Source organism: Martes martes (genome assembly GCF_963455335.1).
Source record: "Martes martes genome assembly, chromosome: 1".
NCBI classification, from domain to species: Eukaryota; Metazoa; Chordata; class Mammalia; order Carnivora; family Mustelidae; genus Martes; species Martes martes.
This window is the reverse complement of record NC_137888.1, coordinates 164,269,223-164,286,657: the sequence shown is the minus strand read 5'-3', so window position 1 is coordinate 164,286,657 and position 17,435 is coordinate 164,269,223. Positions and strand designations below refer to the sequence as shown.

Here is a 17,435-nt window from a genome sequence, read left to right as displayed (position 1 = left end):
CTTATTTATAACTGGAAGTTTGTACCCCTTAATCCCTTTCATCTATTTGGTCCATTCCCCCACTCTTCTCCCCTCCAGAAACCATCAGTTTGTTCTTTATATTTATGAATCTATTTCTGTTTATTCATTTGTTTTGCTTTTTAGATTCCACATGTAAGTGAAATCATATGGTATTTGTCTTTCCCTATTTTACTTATCATAATACCCTTTAGGTCCATCCATGTTACACAAATGGCAACATTTCACTCCTTTTTATGGCTGAGTAATATAATACCTCTGTGTGTGGGCGCACATGCACATGCCACATCTTCCTTATCTATTCATCTACTGATGGACACTTAGGTTGCTTCCATTATCTTGGCTATTGTGTAAATAATGCTGCAATGAACATATGGGTACCTATCTTTCCAAATTAGTGTTTTCATTTTCTTCCCATAAATACCCAGAAGTGGTAATGCTGAATCATTTAGTAGTTCTATCTTTAATTTTCTAAAGAACCTCCATACTACTTTCCATAGTGGCTATTCCAATTTACATTCCCACCAATAAAGTATGAGGGCTCCCTTTTCTCCACATCCTCACCTGCACTTGTTAAATCACGTCTTTTTTTAAGATTTTATTTATTTGACAGAGAGGCACAGCGAGAGAGGGAACACAAGCAGAGGGAGTGAGAGAGGGAGAAAAGCAGGCTTCCCACTGAGCAGGGAACCCAACGTGGAGCTTGATCTCAGAATCCTGGGATCATGACCTGAGCTGAAGGCAGACACTTAACGACTGAGCCACGAGGCACCTCAAATCATGTCTTTTTGATAACAGCCATTCTGACAGCTATGAGGTGATAATCTCACAGTGAGGTGTTTTTTTTTTTTTGAAAGATTTTATTTATTCATTTGAGAGAAAGTTAAGAAAAGAGCGCAAGCCGCGCACATGCACACACATGAGCCCAGATGGTAGGGGCAGAGGAAGAGGGAGAACCAAGAGTCCCGCTGAGCAGAGAGACCAACACGGGACTCAATTCCAGGGTCCTGGGATCATAACCTAAGCTGAAGGCAGACACTTAACAAACCAAGCCACCAGGCACCCCTCTCACTGTGGTTTAGGTTTGCATTTCTCTGATGGGTAGTTATGTTGAACATTTTTGTCTAAAACAGGCAATATGTTCTTTAAATAAATGAGCTTGTACTTTGCCGTTACTTATCGGTCAGGGTTTTAAGCAAGTCTGGTCATCAATAAAATCCTAGCAATGAAATCTAGAGCTTTTCTCAGCCTAATGCTCCTTCTGTTTTCCTCCTGAAGAGACTTTCATTCCAGTTATGGAATGAATAAGTCACGAGGATAAAAGGTGTAGCATAGGGAATATAGTCAATGGTATTATAATAGCATTGTATGGAGATAGATGGTAGCTACACTTGTGGTGAACATAGCATGAAGTATTATCACTATGTTATACACCAGAAAATAATGTAACATTGTGTGCCAATTATACTTCAATGAAGAAAGAAAGAAAGAAAATTTAAAGACATAGACAGACTTCCACTATACTGCACTTCCAGGGGTTTCTTCTGTCTCCAATTCTCTCTCTTAAGAGCTATCTGTTTTGCTGACTTCTATTGTTCCTCCTGCCTCAACCATGGATGTACTGCAAGGCTCTATTCTACTATACTTTCCAAGTGTGCCAGAGCCTTTCTACCCTGAATTACTGCCTCCATTAGTGAAAACTGTGCTGGACAACTCTATGCTGTTTCTCAAACCCACACTCCTCTTTTGAGAACTTCCTTCCTTCACCCACAGGAATAAACCCAGAGCAGCTATGTTTATATTTTCATATTCATGATTCTGTCCCTCTAGGTCCCACTACAACTGAATGCAGCAAGGATCCAAGCTGGGACTTGATATGAAATTGAGAGACTAGACAGAATGGTCCTTTGAAATGAAAACATGTAAACTCAGTTGGCCCATGTAGGTCCATAACAGTAAAGCCAGTTTACTACTGAGATGGCAATATTCTCCAAACTTATCTACAGATTCAACACAATTCCTACCAGAATACACTTCTTCATAAAAACTGACAAGCTGAAGCACCTGGGTGGCTCAGTCGTTAAGCGCTTAGCCTTCGGTTGCAGTCATGATCCCAGGGTCCTGGGACAGAGCCCCACATCCAGTTCCCTGCTCAGGGAAAGGCCTGCTTCTCCCCCTGCCACTGCCCCTCCTCCTGCTTGTGTTCCCTCTCTCTCACTGTCTCTGTTAAGATAATAAAATCTTAAAAAAAAAAAAAAAAAATTGACAAGCTGACCCTAAAATTCAAATGGAAACTCAAGGGACCCAGGATAGCCAAAACCATCCTGAAAAAGAAGAACAAAGTTAAAGGAGTCACACTTCAATTTCAAAACTCATTACAAAGCTACCATAATCAAGTGTGGTGTTGTCATAGAATAGACATACAGATAAGTGGAACAGAACTGAGAAAGGTGCCAAATAACTCAATGTCGCAGCAACTGGATATCCACCTGCGAAAGAATAAAGGTAGGCCCCTACTTCACAGCATATACAAAAATTAACCCAATGGTTCAAGACCTAAATGTAAGAGCTAAAACTCTGAAACTATAAAACACTTAGGAAGAAACATGGGAGTAAATCTTCATGATCTTGGATTTGACAGTGGCTTCTTAAGATATACTACCAAAACCACAAGCAACAAAAGAAAAAATAAACTGGACTTCATCAAAATTAAAAACTTCTGTGCTTCAAAAGACACCATAAAGAAAGTGAAAGACAACCCTAAGAATGGGAGGAGATATTTGCAAATAATATATCTGACAAGGGATTTGCACATATAATATGAATATTCTAGAGAATATAGAATTCCTACAATCAATAATTTAAAAGACAACCAAATTTAAAAATCTGGCAAAGAATCTGAATAGACATTTTATCAAAGAAGATACGGAAACAGCCAAAAAGAATATAAAAAGATGCTCAACATCACTAATTATTAGAGAAATGCAAATCAAAACCACAAGATACCACTTCACACCAATTAGAATAGCTATTACCCAGAAAGACAGAAAAAAAGAAGTCTTGGCAAGGGTGTGGAGGGCTTGGAACCCTCTATGCAGCACTTGCTGGTAGGAATGTAAAATTCACAGCCACTAAGGGAAACAGTATGGCAGTTCCTCAAAAAATTAAAAATAGAATTACTCTATGATTCAACAAGTCTACTTCTGAACAGAATCACAACAATTAAAAGCAGGGCCTCAAAAAAAATATACACACACCCATGTTCATAACAACATTATTCCTAAAAGCCAAAGCTGGAAACAATTCAAGTGATCAAAACAAAACAAAAAACAATTCAAGTGTTCACAGACTCATAAATGGAAAAATAAAATTATGAAGTACTAATACATGCAACTCTTGATCTCAGGGTCATGGGTTCAAACCCCACATTAATAATATAATAAAAAATTCATGGTAATAAATAAAATAAAAATAAATATTGTATGATCCCACTTATATTACATACCTAGTCAAATTCATAGAAATAAAAAGAATGTAGTTGCCAGGGGCAGCAAGGGTAGGTAGTACTGGGGAGTTCAATGAATGCAGAGTTTCAGTCTGCAATGATGAAAAAGTTCTGGAAATAGACAGTGGTGGATGGTTGCAGAGTATGTATGTACTTAATGTCACTGAACTATACACATAAAAATAATTAAGGCAGTAAATTTATGTTACATATATTTTACCATAAAAAAGTTAAAAAAAAAGAATGTTAACAGTTGCCTAAATCTACTGTAATTAATAGCATGTTGATTATTACTTATCAAAAAAAATTAAAATCAAAGATGCTAAATTTAGAGGCACTGGGGAAACCCATATACCTCTCTGGACTTTGTGGTTTCATCTTATAATTGAGGTGGATAGGACTATATAAGTTCTACTCCTAGCTTAGAATCTTGCAATCCCTGGGGACTCCAAATGCTTAAAAAAAATTTTTTTTAAGTATCCACCTGTTACTTCCAATATTTCCAAATAAACCTAATAAAAATTATTCTTTTCTCTTCCAAAAGACTGCCCAGAGCAATAAAAAACATCAGGCTTCTCTCTTTCCTACAGACTAGAATTATAGGCTTTTAGGTTGCACTAGTAGGTTATGAGAACCTTAGCAGCATTGTTCCTAATAGCAAAAAACACCCAATCAACAGAGGAAGGGATATCCAAGTGATGCAATATTACTTAATCATTAAAAGTAATGAAATACTGATACATGCCTCAACACGGATGATGATGTAAGTCGATCATAAAAATCCATACTACATGATTCCATTCATATAAAAGTTCAGAACAGATAAGCACATTAAGACAAGAAGTAGATTAGGGCTGGGGAGATAGAGGTTTGGAGGGTTATAGCTAAGGGGTTTCTTTATGGGGGTGATGGAAATGTTCTAAATCTGACTGTGGTGATGGTTACACAACTCTGTTAATACACCCCCAAAATAAAATCAATTATATACTGAGCTATTTCCTGACTCTACTCATACATTCTGCAACTTTTCTTGCCCCAAACCACAGTATCCACCTACAAAATTCACTATTATATTTAATCTGGTTTGAAAAGGATACTGTTCCTTGCATCTAACAGTCCTAAGAAAAAAAACATTCCTATCCTTAAGAAGTAAAAAAAAAAAAAAAAAAAATCTGCTAAATAAATGAATAACAAGCAGCAACAATTTGACTGCTTCCTACATTCTGGGACGAAACTAAGCACTTTCTATCAATTACTTAAGAAGCAGAACAGTTAGTGGAAAGAGGAAAGGTACTGGGTTTGAAATCCAACTTCACTACAGGCTTATCTAAACTTGGGCAACTTATTTTAAACTACCTGGGTCTCAGGTTCCTCAGCTATAAAATTAAAACAGTATTAATACAAACAGTACCAAATCACAGTGAAGAATAAGATAAAGTATGTAAAGTACCCAGTAAATTAGCATCTAGTACATAGCACTCTGAAAGTAAGCAAAAAGTGTGCACCTCTTATATTACAAATTTTTCAGGGAAGCTGACCTTACTTAGTTTGGGGTGGTTTATTATGCTCACTAGCAAGCTTAAAAACTAGAGCATCATTTAGTGGCAGGTATGGAGGTTAACTTGAGACCTCTGAGAGTTTTAACTTCTGAGAGTACAATCTCTGGGAGTTTTAGTGAATTCAAGAACTCCCAGAAACTGAATATAGAATCTTGCGCATGTGCACATTTACATCTTTCTGGGGCACATCCTTAGCTGCTATAGACACTTGAAAGCAATGCATGATCCATAAGGAAACGAGTACCACTAGGAAAAGTAGCAGCAGCAATTAGAAACCCTCTGAACAGCTCTTCCTTTGCTCATTTCTGACTTGCTATCTTATATACCAGTAACACAGTTTTTAACAGCTCAAGTATATTTACCGATTATACGTCTATAGAGACTAACAAATGAGGTGGGAGATACATACATATTATTTAACTATAGTAAAACTATATACTCTACTGTAAGGTAGAAATATTATAATAAAGAGATACAAATGAGACAGAGCAGTACATTCTGAAACAAAGGCAACTGAAACAATGGTGGGGGAAAGCTTATTTCAAGAAGAAAGACACTTAACTATTACTTGACTATTACTTAATTAACTATTACTTGCCTCCTCTAAACTGTAAGTTCCCTGAGGGCAGGAACCAATCTTCAGCTCCTTCACCTTGCATGGGGTCTGGCAGAGCAGGTGCTCCAACATACCCTGAATAAATGAATGGATGAGCAACTCAACCAGTACTTGCTGACAAATTTAATTCACCTAGCAGTTTACTCTTTGAACTGATTTTCCTAAGTACAGGCTCCCAGATATTTGAAGTGAATTATAGGTGGTTTAGTGATAAGCTGGGTACTATTATTTAAAAGTTTTGAGGTTGCAAGTAACAGAAAACCCAACTCAAACAGCATAAATAAAAATAACTCACTGGGTCATTTAACTAACAAGACCAAAGATAGAACAGCTTCAGGAAAGCTTGGTCCAATGATACCACTAAAGATGTGGTTTCTTCTGCTTTCTTCTGCCTTCCTTGGTGTTGGTTTTGTTCTAAGGCTAGCAATCCCCAATCCTAAGCCTTAAGTACTAGTGTCTACAAGTAGATCCTGAGAGCTACATGCATTCTCACCTCAGTCTAGGGGGTAAATAGCATTTCTCAAGGAAGATCTCTGGAATAAGGAACCCCCAAACATGACTTCACATCTCATTGACCTTCAGTGAGTCACTGTGAGCAAATCATTATGTCCAAATGGTTGGGCTTTACTGACTGCTTTAAGCTAATCAAACTCTCCCCTAAAGCTAAGGATGAGGTCAATGTCATTAAAGCTGAATGGCTGTGGGGTACCTGAGTGTCTCAGTAAGTTAAAGCATCCATCTGACTCCTGGTTTCAGCTCAGGTGACGATCCCATGGGTCATGAGATGAGTCCCTCACCAGGCTCAGCAGGGAGTCTGCCTTGAGATTCTCTCCCTCTGCTCCTCTTCTCACTCATGTGCACACACTCTCAAATGAATAAATCTTTAAAAAAAAAAAAACAAAAAAACAAAAACAAAAGAACAACAACAAAAAAAACTGAATGGCTATATAATAGGGAATAAGGGTTGACAGTTCCTCAGAGAAAAATATGGGATAGTTACCATGGGCTGGGGGGATTACAGAAATAAGTAAGTGTCTACTTCAGTAGTTTATGGGTAACAATTATCGAAATCAAGGGATTAAAGGAGGGAATTTAGAGAAAAATCCTCAAATTGGTCTACTGGGCATATTCTTAAATGGTACAACCAAGGGGCACCTGGGTGGCTCAGTTGGTTAAGCACGTGTGCTCAGGTTATGATCTCGGGATCCCTGCTCAGTGGGGAGTCTGCTTCTCCCTCTCCTTCAGCCCCTCCCCCTCCTCATGCTTGCACATGTATGCTCTCTCTCTCTCAAATAAATGAATAAAATCTTAAAAAATGGTACAACCAAAATTCAGGTAATACTTCAAGCTTCTCAAACATTAACACTGTTCATACAACACCCACCCATGATAAATCAAGCAAGTAACATAGGTCTTCTTAAGCCCTTGTGGCTCTGTTTTCTAGCAAATCTCAGAGGATGACCCTAGAAAGAAAAAGCTCTATTGAGCAGGCAGGGGTCATGATACCAGAAGTTTTCTTATTCAGTTGCTTCTCTGGAACACATCTGTTATGAGGACCAGGGAAATAAAATTTCCAAAAAGTAAAATATGAGACATAATAAAAAAGACTTGACAGATAAAGAAAAACAAAACCCAGCATCTTCCAAGCAACTACCATGAGTTAGGCCCTGAGCATACATATAGGTGTTTGTCCACTATTTCATTTAATCCACATAACTCTGAGGAAGATGTTCTTTGTTTCAATTAAAGATAAAACCTTTAAAAATTTACATAATTTTGCCTTAAATGAGTTTAAATCTAAACTAGGCAACCTAGACCATAAATAAGTCACTACCCTTTTGGACCTCAAGTTACGTACTCTGTAGAATATGGAGTTCAATGATAGGAACTTTATTGACCTTTCTAGCTTTAACATCTTACCATGATTCCAGTCTTGATAACCTAACAAATACTAAATTTTCTAATATGAAAAGTGCTTCCTTAGTTTTCCAAATAAACTATCCTCGACCATCTCCTTTCCAAGTATATTCTGCCCCTCCCTATCATTCCTCACTTTGCTCAGCTTTATAGTTTTCACAATATTTTACACCACTTAATAGAATACTTTGAAATCATATTAGTTATCTGCCTACTCAATAACTAACATTTGCCTCTCCAATAGATTGTATGCTCCAAGAAGCTAAGTTCAGTTCACCCTTATAATCCCATCACCTTTAACATTGTCTGGCATCGAGGTGCCTGGGTGGCTCAGCTGGCTCAGCGTCTGCCTTCGGTTCAGGTCATGATCCCAGGGTCCCAGGATTGAGGCCCACATCAGGATCCCTGCTCAGCAGGGTGTCTGCTTCTCCCTCTGCCTCTCTCCTCACTCATGCTCACTCTCTCTTGTTCTCTCTCTCTCCGAAATAAATAAAATCTTAAAAACAAAAAGTGTCTGGTATACAGCAGCAGGTCCTTAAGACATTTCCTAAATAACAAATGCTGGCAACTGAGTCCAATGAGTGCACTAACAAATCATCAGTGCACTCATTATGCATCACAGTATACTAAGGGGCTACACTCTAAGACTAGAACACTGACAGCTGTGGAATTCTACAACTGTAGAATATGCACAATGCAACCGTTGACTGGCAGTCAGCTGAAGTCACGTGAGGGCTCATCATACAGATTCCAAACAGACAAAAACCAGCTATTAACACCCAACTGAAGTCATTAAGGAATTTTACAATGCTGGAGTTATATCCAAAGTTTGATTTACTAGTGTTGTTTGGCATTTCTCTTCACAGTTGTTTTATTTTAAAAATAAAACCAAGCAACATCCCTGTTCACCTGCACTGGCACATGGAATAAACATTTTCACCTACACACTCATATCCAATTTGCCTAAAAACATACCGCTGAAGGGTGCCTGAGTGGCTCAGTGAGTTAAGCCTCTGCTTTGGGCTCAGATCATGATCTCAGGATCCTGAGATGGAGCCCCAAATCGGACTCTCTGCTCAGCAGGTAGCCTGCTTCCCTCTCTGTCTCGGCCTGCCTCTCTGCCTACTTGTGATCTCTGTGTGTCAAATAAATAAATAAAATCTTTAAAAGAAATACCACTGAGGGGCACCTGGGTAGCTCAGTGGGTTAAAGGCTCTGCCTTTGGCTCGGGTCATGATCCCAGGGTCCCGGGATCCAGCCCCACATTGGGCTCTCTCCTCCGCGGGGAGCCTGCTTCCTCCTCTCTCTCTCTGCCTGCCTCTCTGCCTACATCTCTGTCGTCAAATAAATAAATAAAATCTTAAAAAAAAACGCTGAAAATAAAAAGTGGTTTTAAACCAGTGCCCCTACTAAAGAAATGTAGAACTGTGTTTTTAAATATGCATAAGATCACACAGAATGCAAAAGAATGTCTAGAAAGAGGGGCGCCTGGGTGGCTCAGTGGGTTAAAGCCTCTGCCTTCGGCTCAGGTCACGATCCCAGGGTCCTGGGATCGAGCCCCACATCGGGCTCTCTGCTCAGCAGGAAGCCTGCTTCCTCCTCTCTCTCTGCCTGCCTCTCTGCCTACTTGTGATCTCTCTCTGTCAAATAAATAAATAAAATCTTTTAAAAAAAAAAAAAAGAATGTCTAGAAAGAGAAGGATTTCAGGTGTGGAAGTGGAAAGAGTTCAGCTTAAAGAAAATACAGTAATACCCAAATATACTGGGTACATGTCCCAAAAAAAGAATGCTTTCTTAAGCATAACCATACAATGCTAGTTATAGTTTAGGTTCTTGGATGCTAATTTAACATGTTCTTCATATACAGATGTTGTCAACCACAAAACTAACCAGACATTCAGTACAATTAAGGAGAAAAAACAAGCAACAATTTCCAGAACGTGCAAAAGCTAAATTTTGGAGAAGCTGATACATTTTCACATCATGCTTGCAAATGATTCTATAATCATACAGTAGTCATTACTTTCTCTGTATTTGCTATGGTTCAAATACCATAGGCCATAACAAAAGTCCTAAGAATAATTTTTCATTTTAGTAAAAGGATAAAATCAATTTCTCTGTGAATAAAAACAAGGGACTATTGAATGTCAAAAGTTTTATCGGCAGGAGCTAATCAGCTGATTTCTATAGCTCAACATAAATTCTCAAACTCCTTCAATAATTAAAAAATACAGCAATGTTAAGAAAAACTTAACTTTTACAGTAAAACCCTATTTTTTTTAAATCAGGAATACAGGGTCGCCTGTGTGGCTCAGTCGATTAAGCAGCTGCCTTCGGCTCAGGTCTCCCAGAGTCCTGGGATCAAGTCGCACATCAGGCTCCCTGCCCCTCACACCACTAGTGCTCTCTTGTGCACTTCTCTCTCTCTCTCAAATAAATAAAATCTTAAAAAATAAAATAAAATAAGGAATACATTCCTGAGGGTTTCCATAAACACACACCAGTATAGCCAATGAGCTTTCTACTATATGGTAAGCAGAAAGCACTGAAGACAAAAGGAAGTAATTTTCATCTCCTTACACTTTCCAGAAATAAGATTAATTAACTTTTTAAACATATAAACGTTTGGTAAAGCAAGGTTTAAGTTCTCTCCATAATATTGCACTTCTGACCTCAGGCAAGAAATAAAATGGCTATTAAGAGCATAGCACTTACCATTCAACTGCTCTTCTTCAGCTCTGTTGGCAAAAGCAAAAAGCTGTACTATATTTCCAGAGAGTCTGCAGAGTTCTGAGAACTGTTCCCACAATCCCCGTGCAATCTACACAAAGCACCATGTAGCTGAGAAACCGGTTACAGCAGGTTACACTCTGGGTATGTAAACATGTTAAGGATCAAAGTAAGAGGGTAGTAAATACAGGGGCCATACTATGTTTGTGAAAAATTTTAAAGAAATCAAATTATCTCCTAGTACAATTCCTAATAAACTGCTGAGAAATGATCTTAGAAAAAAACACTTGTGGGGCACCTGGGTGGTTCAGTTGTTAAGCATCTGCCTTTGGCTCAGGTCATGATCCCAGGACCTAGCCCAACATCCAGGCTCTCTGCTTAGTGGGGAGCCTGCTTCTCCCTCTCCCACTCCCCCTGCTTGTATTCCTTCTCTCACTGTCTCTCTCTCTCGGTCAAAAAAATAAGTAAAATCTTTAAAAAAAAGAAAGAAAGAAAGAAAGAAAGGAAGAAAGAGAAAGAAAAAAACTTGTATAATTTATTCTGATGCTCATAATCCAGAGAATACCAGGTTGTGATAAAAGTATTTTCATTTTAAACTCAACACATTCATTTCAGCCTTCTCACCCTGTGGCCCAGCTCCAGCAATAATTTCAGTGAACTGATGCATTCAGAGGTATTTCCAAAAATGAAAAAAAAGTGCCAGATTGATAAAACATTAAGTTAGAAAACAAACTTCAAAAGCCCTGGGAGGGTCTCACTGTTTTTGCATTTTGGGTTTAGCAGATGGTATAAAAAATGTTTTGAAAACAAGACTATGTTTAAGGCACAAGATTATCAGGGAGCAAAACATACAAAGTACTTTTAAGTAGCCTCAGGACAAGTCAAATCTGAAAAGACTACAATTACGAAAATTTAACTACCAGTACTCAGGGTATAATTTCCTCTGCTTCAAGACCCATCTCCCACCTTAAAGCCTAATCTGAGGCATAAACCTGTGTCTGGAAATGCTACTCTACCAAATTCTGGAGATTGAACTGCAACACTCACTAAACACTTCTCATTATCTTATCACAGCTCCTTTCCTGAAAGATGGGGTTAGATTCATTTGAACCCCGTGGTAAGAAAAACCAATTTAAACAATCCTGATTAAAACAGAAAGCTTTTCAGGAATTCAGCACACAAGAATCTAAAAGTCTGAGCACCTGGGTGGCTCAGTCAGTTAAGCATCTGCCTTCGGCTCCGGTTATGATCACAGGGTCCCGGGATGCAGTTGGGCTCTCTGTTCAGTGCAGAGTCCTCTTCTCCCTCTTCCTCTGTACAAATCACCCTCCCACCCCCCTCCCGCCAAGTTCATGCTCACTGTCTCTCTCATCTCAAATAAATAAATAAAATCTTAAAAAAGAAAAAAAGGAGTCAAAAAGTCCTAAAACTTCTGCCTAGAAGAGTCAAGAAGCAGTTCGGCAAACTCGGGGGTAAAGCTGACTTTGTTTTACCCTCTCCCTACCTTAGCCAAGCCAACCTGCCGAATAAATTTCTATTGCCTTTCTGAGGAGGAGAACACACACACGGAGCACACAATGTAAATACTTCATCCACATTTTAAATTTTCTTCTATAATCAGACATTCTGAAAAATCTCATTTTTGAGTTCTTCTTCAAATACTGTCTTACATTTCACTTAAAAATATTAAAGTGGTAGAGCAAACATACCTAAAGCAGCCAGCATGCTGGTGTCTTAAGATAAGGTTTTAAGAACTTCTTTAGCAATTTACCTAAAAGCTAATTTCTGAGAATGTAGCAATGCATTCTCTATGGTTGAGACAGAATTCAGAAAGTATACTTCAGTCAAGAGAATTTACAATTTGACATGCTTCAGTTTATTCAGCTCTCCTCTCCATTACCTCACAGGATTGTGAGAATTAGACAGGCTAAAGCAGGTACCATTCCTATTTCTTTTTTAGAAGAAACTGTAAAATTCAAAAGGCTTTGTCACAATTTAAAAGAAAACAAAAAATTTTCAAACCCTCAGACTGTAAATTCCAGTTCTATTACAACACACTAATTTAAAAAATAAAATATTCTCAGGGGCGCCTGGGTGGCTCAGTGGGTTAAGCAACTGCCTTTGGCTCAGGTCATGATCTCCAGGTCCTGCGATTGAGTCGCATGGGCTCCCTGCGAAGGAGCCTGCTTCTCCCTCCTTTCTGCCCCTCCCCCCAATTCATGCTCTTTGTCTCTCAAATAAAACCTTTTAAAAAATAAAAAATAAAATAACTTTTAATGTTATTACTATAATACTACTTTGAAATAAATATTGTTTACAAGGAATGGATAAGACCAGTATGTGAAGACAGGAAAATACATACCATGCCTTATATTAACACATGCAATTTAAATTATTCTTCATATTTAAAAGATTTTTACTTCATTTCTAAATAATTAGTGATTTCCTTTAAATCACCTCAGAGCAGCTATATTTCTAGTGCGTTTTCTAAGTTGGCTTTTCTTCTTATCCTTTAAATACAGAATACAGAATATATCAAAAATCTGTTATTCAGAAAGCTCCTATAATCTTCAATAAATGGACAGGAATTTAATACAAATACAGTGAAGATTATATAAATTTCTTTTAAGTCATTCTTTTTTACCTTCATTCCAAAAATGTTCTCCCCAGAGTTGGCAATAAATGCACCTTAGATAAAATCTCCATGTAAGGGGCGCCTGGGTGGCTCAGTGGGTTAAGCCTCTGCCTTCGCTCAGGTCATGATCTCAGGGTCCTGGGATCAAGTCCCGCATCGGGCTCTCTGCTTAGCGGGGAGCCTGCTTCCTCCTCTCTCTCTCTGCTTGCCTCTCTGCCTACTTGTGATCTCTCTCTGTCAAATAAATAAATAAAATCTTAAAAAAAAAAAAAAAAGGAAAAGAAAACATCTTTAAAAAAAAAATCTCCATGTAAATAGAACACTGCTGAATTATGAACCATGACTAATTCTGAATACTGGTCAATATAAAAGAATTCCAAAAATAAATAAATAAATAAAAGAATTCCTATACATCAAAATAACCTGGGTACTACTCTAGAGTTAAAATTCTGTTAAAATTTTATCTTGCTGCCCTGGGTTTCTCCCTGTTTTGAAAAGAGAGGAGGAGGAACTGGCAGCAAGAGCTTTAAAAGTCTAGACATCTGGCATAAATGACCTGATTATACTAAGGTGCCTGTTTTTTGTTTTGTTTTCTTTTTTAGGTGCCTGTATTTTTAAATAGCCTTTTATTTACTGACATCTAAATTTAAGATTTACTTGTATTTCTTTTCCTCTACTTGGCATGTTTTATAACATGTAAAGGTTAAATAATATATGGAAAGCACACAGTGTTAGCCTGAGACAGAAAATGTTACCCATTAACAACTGTTATACAAACAATGGTGGTTCTATTGATTATAATAATCAGAAACTCTTCTAAATATCCCTTAAACCTCCAGCCTGAGTTCAAAGCCTAAAGCTCTTAACCACTGTTATACTGTGTTCAAAACTTAAGCCCCAAGTTCCAAAGTACAGATCAACTGTGAAAGAGCTTGTTTAGCTCTCACATTACTTAGAACAACATTGACTATACACTATCTTATTCATTTGTTCTTTGCAAAGTGCCTCCATATTCCCAGAGATCCTCTGCAGAGCCTGCATGGGGCAATTCTGGATACTTTACCCATTAGTTTATCCTGGACTTGTATAGGACAATAACACACTGCTAAATTACTTACAATTAACCAACACAACTTTTCTGGAGAATACCTTTCTTCTGGGATTCATGATTTCCTCAAAAAGGTTATTTCTACTTTTCTGGGATAGGAGAAGTAAGATTTAATATCAAAGATAAAGAGAAAATAAACCAAATGCCATGTACAACTTACAATGACTTAATGCGTAAGAGAAATATAAAATATCCCAATTCACTGCTCTTTAAGTAAAATACAGGTAAAAGTAGCTCTATTTACACTATATGGTATACAATTATATTTGAAGTATATGTCAGTTTACATTTTAACTAGTAAACTAATTCAAGTATTCTAATACTTAAATATCTTTCTGATAAATCAGAAAATAGACTGGGAATATAAAGCAGGAGAAATGGTAACAATGAAATAAAGTAATTCATAATTTTTAAAGCCACTAATAGCCATTCCGATCATAATACAATTCCAAAGATGTATCTCTACTCAGCTTTAACTACTTAATTGTATAATGAAGCTTTATTTTTTTAAACAGTTTGGCAGGTTTTTTTTTTTTTTTAAAGATTTTATTTACTTATTTGACAGAGAAAGACAAAGCAAGAGAGGGAACACAAGCAGGGGGAGTGGGAGCGGGAGAAGCAGGCTTCCCGCAGAGCAGGGAGTCCAATGAGAGTCTCAATCCTAGGACCCTGGGATCATGACTTGAGCAGAGGCCGAAGGCAGATACTTAACTGAGCCACCCAGGCACCCCCATAATGAAGTTTTAAAATAGAAGCCAATAAATCATTTTAGATATCTTTGCACTATGCTCATTTTCCACAGAATTATCTATCCCATAAAATTCCAAGCGTCTTTTTAACTTTTTTATATTTTATTTATTTGAGAGAGAGAGAGACAGGACATGTGCATGCAAGCACAAGGAGAGGGAGAAGCCAGTCTCTCCTCAGAGCTGGGAGCCTGATGGGGGCTCGATCCCAGGACCCTGGGATCATGGCCTGAGCTGAAGGCAGACGCTTGACTGACTGAGCCACCCAGGAATCCCAGGCATCTTCTTTTTTTAAAGATTTTATGTATTTACTTATTTATTTATTGAGAGAGTGAGCGAGCAGGGGGAGGGGTAAAGGAAGGAGAGAGAGAGAATCTCAAGCAGACTCCACGCTCAGCCGAGAGGCCAATCCCAGGCTCAATCTCACCACCCTAAGATGACCACCTGAGCTGAAATCCAGAGTTGGATGCTCAACTGACGGAGCCACCGAGGCGCCCCTAAAATTCCAGCATTTTAAACACTCTCATAAGAACTGGCAAAATTAGCACAGAAGACTTTCCAAAAAGAGAAGTCCCTCCATTAAGTGATAAATGTTTAAGACAAACCATCAGGTGAGTACCCCCAATCACTCCAAGCTTTAGATTAAAGGCTTCAGTGTAGGCTCACAATCCTTACCCTGTACTTCCATAAACTCGGGTATGCTTTACACATAAGCAAGTGATAGCATGTTTCCTAGAAGTTTATGAAACACTGATTAGTGGAAAAAGAAAACATTTTAGAAAGAATTTTTCTAAACGTGTTATTTTAAACTAAATCCCTAAATCAAATATTGAAGAAAAGTTTTCACATATAAAGTATTAGCAAAATGATTTATTATAATCTTACAGAAAAAAGAATAACGGAAATAAGTATTTCCATTTAGGTCAACAAAAGTTAAGAAAACTCTTCAAAGGGGCTATCTCTGAGGGTTCTATGAAAAATGAGTACTTGGAGAGGCAAATTAGTTTAAGACCTGGATCCCTGCTTTCAAGAACTTCAGTATTTAGTTTAAAACATAATACAGGGATTAGGAGGGGTCAATAATACAAGGCCTGTAAGAAGGAAAGAAAACTACCACGGATCATAAAGAAAAGTATGAAGTGGAAGGCATTCCCAGAATTCTAACAAAAACACTAAGTTTGCATCATACATAGGGGTTAATTTCTACAGTGAAGCTAAGGTATAGGATAGAGTCCAAATTACCCTAGAAAATCCCTTTAATCTCTCCCTAAATAGATGGGCTGTATTTAGGGTATTTACTCTATGTCTCTCTCTCCTCCTCTTTAAAATAAAGATCATAATTTACCTGTATCATCAGGCTGTTGGGAAGATTAAATGAATTAAAGTCAGCTCTTTAAAGAACATGGCAGGTAGCAATAAAGGTAAGCTATTATCTATAGGTCTTCTTGTTTTTACGTTATCTTTAGACAAAAAAGAATCACACTCAACTGTGCCACAGTCAAACTATAAGGCTTGTGAAAACTGAGAATAACAGAACAGATCACTTTTTTCAAATGCAATAAGAATCTCACAAGAACGTATACTCAGTATGAGTAATGGTGGCTGAAATTGCCTGCGCAATTAAAAAACTTTAATTTTTGGCAGAGTGAAAACATAATTGAATATTCATATTTTAAAGTGCTTATAATGCAACTTCACTATTCATTTCTCCTTAAGCTCATTCCTTCCTTCAGTCAAGCCTTGGTCTACCTGAGAGATTGGGTGATCAATTTTTCATGATTTCCGCAAGCTTCCTTCAGTAAGTGTTTGTTCCTTTATTATTATTATTATTATTATTCAATTGGTCACACAACACTGGAAAAAATTACCCTCACAAAGAAAAAGTTTCTGCTGACAGACATGCTCAAATACTTAAAAAATGAAAAGCCATCTCATCCAAGCTAGGAAATAATAATATGTCTAGTTTGGAAAAGGCTTAGGTTACAGTTTTCCAACCAGTCCAAAAGGGCACTCTGATGCACTGCACGGTGGTATGTGTGTCAATATTTTGAGTTTCCTCACTCCTCTTTCTCAATTTCTGACCACAAACTGGCAACTTCATCAGATGACTGGGCAGCATAAAGACACATGAGGAAATGTGACACTCTACCCTTGCAAAAGTTCAAGACTGCCCAAGTTTAGAAAAGATTTTGACTTTTTAAAAAGTAATTGGGTTAAAAATCAGCTAGTTCAAAACAGTATGTTAAAGCAATCAGCCCCACATTAAAAGACCTCTAAGGAAAAATTTCATTTTTAACCCTTGCCATAAATTAGTTTTTCATTATTTTTAATTTAAAGTCACTTTATCTTGAACTCTTTTTCAGCCCAAGTTTTACTTTTCATCTCCAAACCTGTCAGTTTATTTAGGTAGTTAACACTGCTAATTTTAAAATGAACAGACCCATTTACAAAGTATACCATTAACAAAAGTACCAAAATATATAATGCACAAATAAAATCTGGTCTAGGGATGAACATTCACATGGTCAGGTAATAATGAGGTAGTAAGATGGCTGCACAAAGGGGAAGGAAGGGAAACAAAAACTATCTAGATATTTCACC

General features: G+C 37.5%; 1 protein-coding gene across 7 annotated transcripts in view; it reads right to left on the bottom strand.

The window, feature by feature from the left end:
• The window catches only part of RAF1 (Raf-1 proto-oncogene, serine/threonine kinase), an 84,041-nt gene that overhangs the window by 54,607 nt on the left and 11,999 nt on the right, over positions 1-17,435 (bottom strand). Inside the window, exons 2-3 of one of the 7 annotated variants that reach the window (XM_080814760.1) lie at positions 6,408-6,579; positions 5,681-5,773 (exon numbers count right to left, since the gene is read on the bottom strand). The exons of the other annotated variants lie outside the window; for them this stretch is intronic. The gene's annotated coding sequence lies outside the window, so the exon portion shown is untranslated. The remainder of the gene's footprint in view (positions 1-5,680; positions 5,774-6,407; positions 6,580-17,435) is intronic. 7 annotated transcript variants of the gene reach the window in all.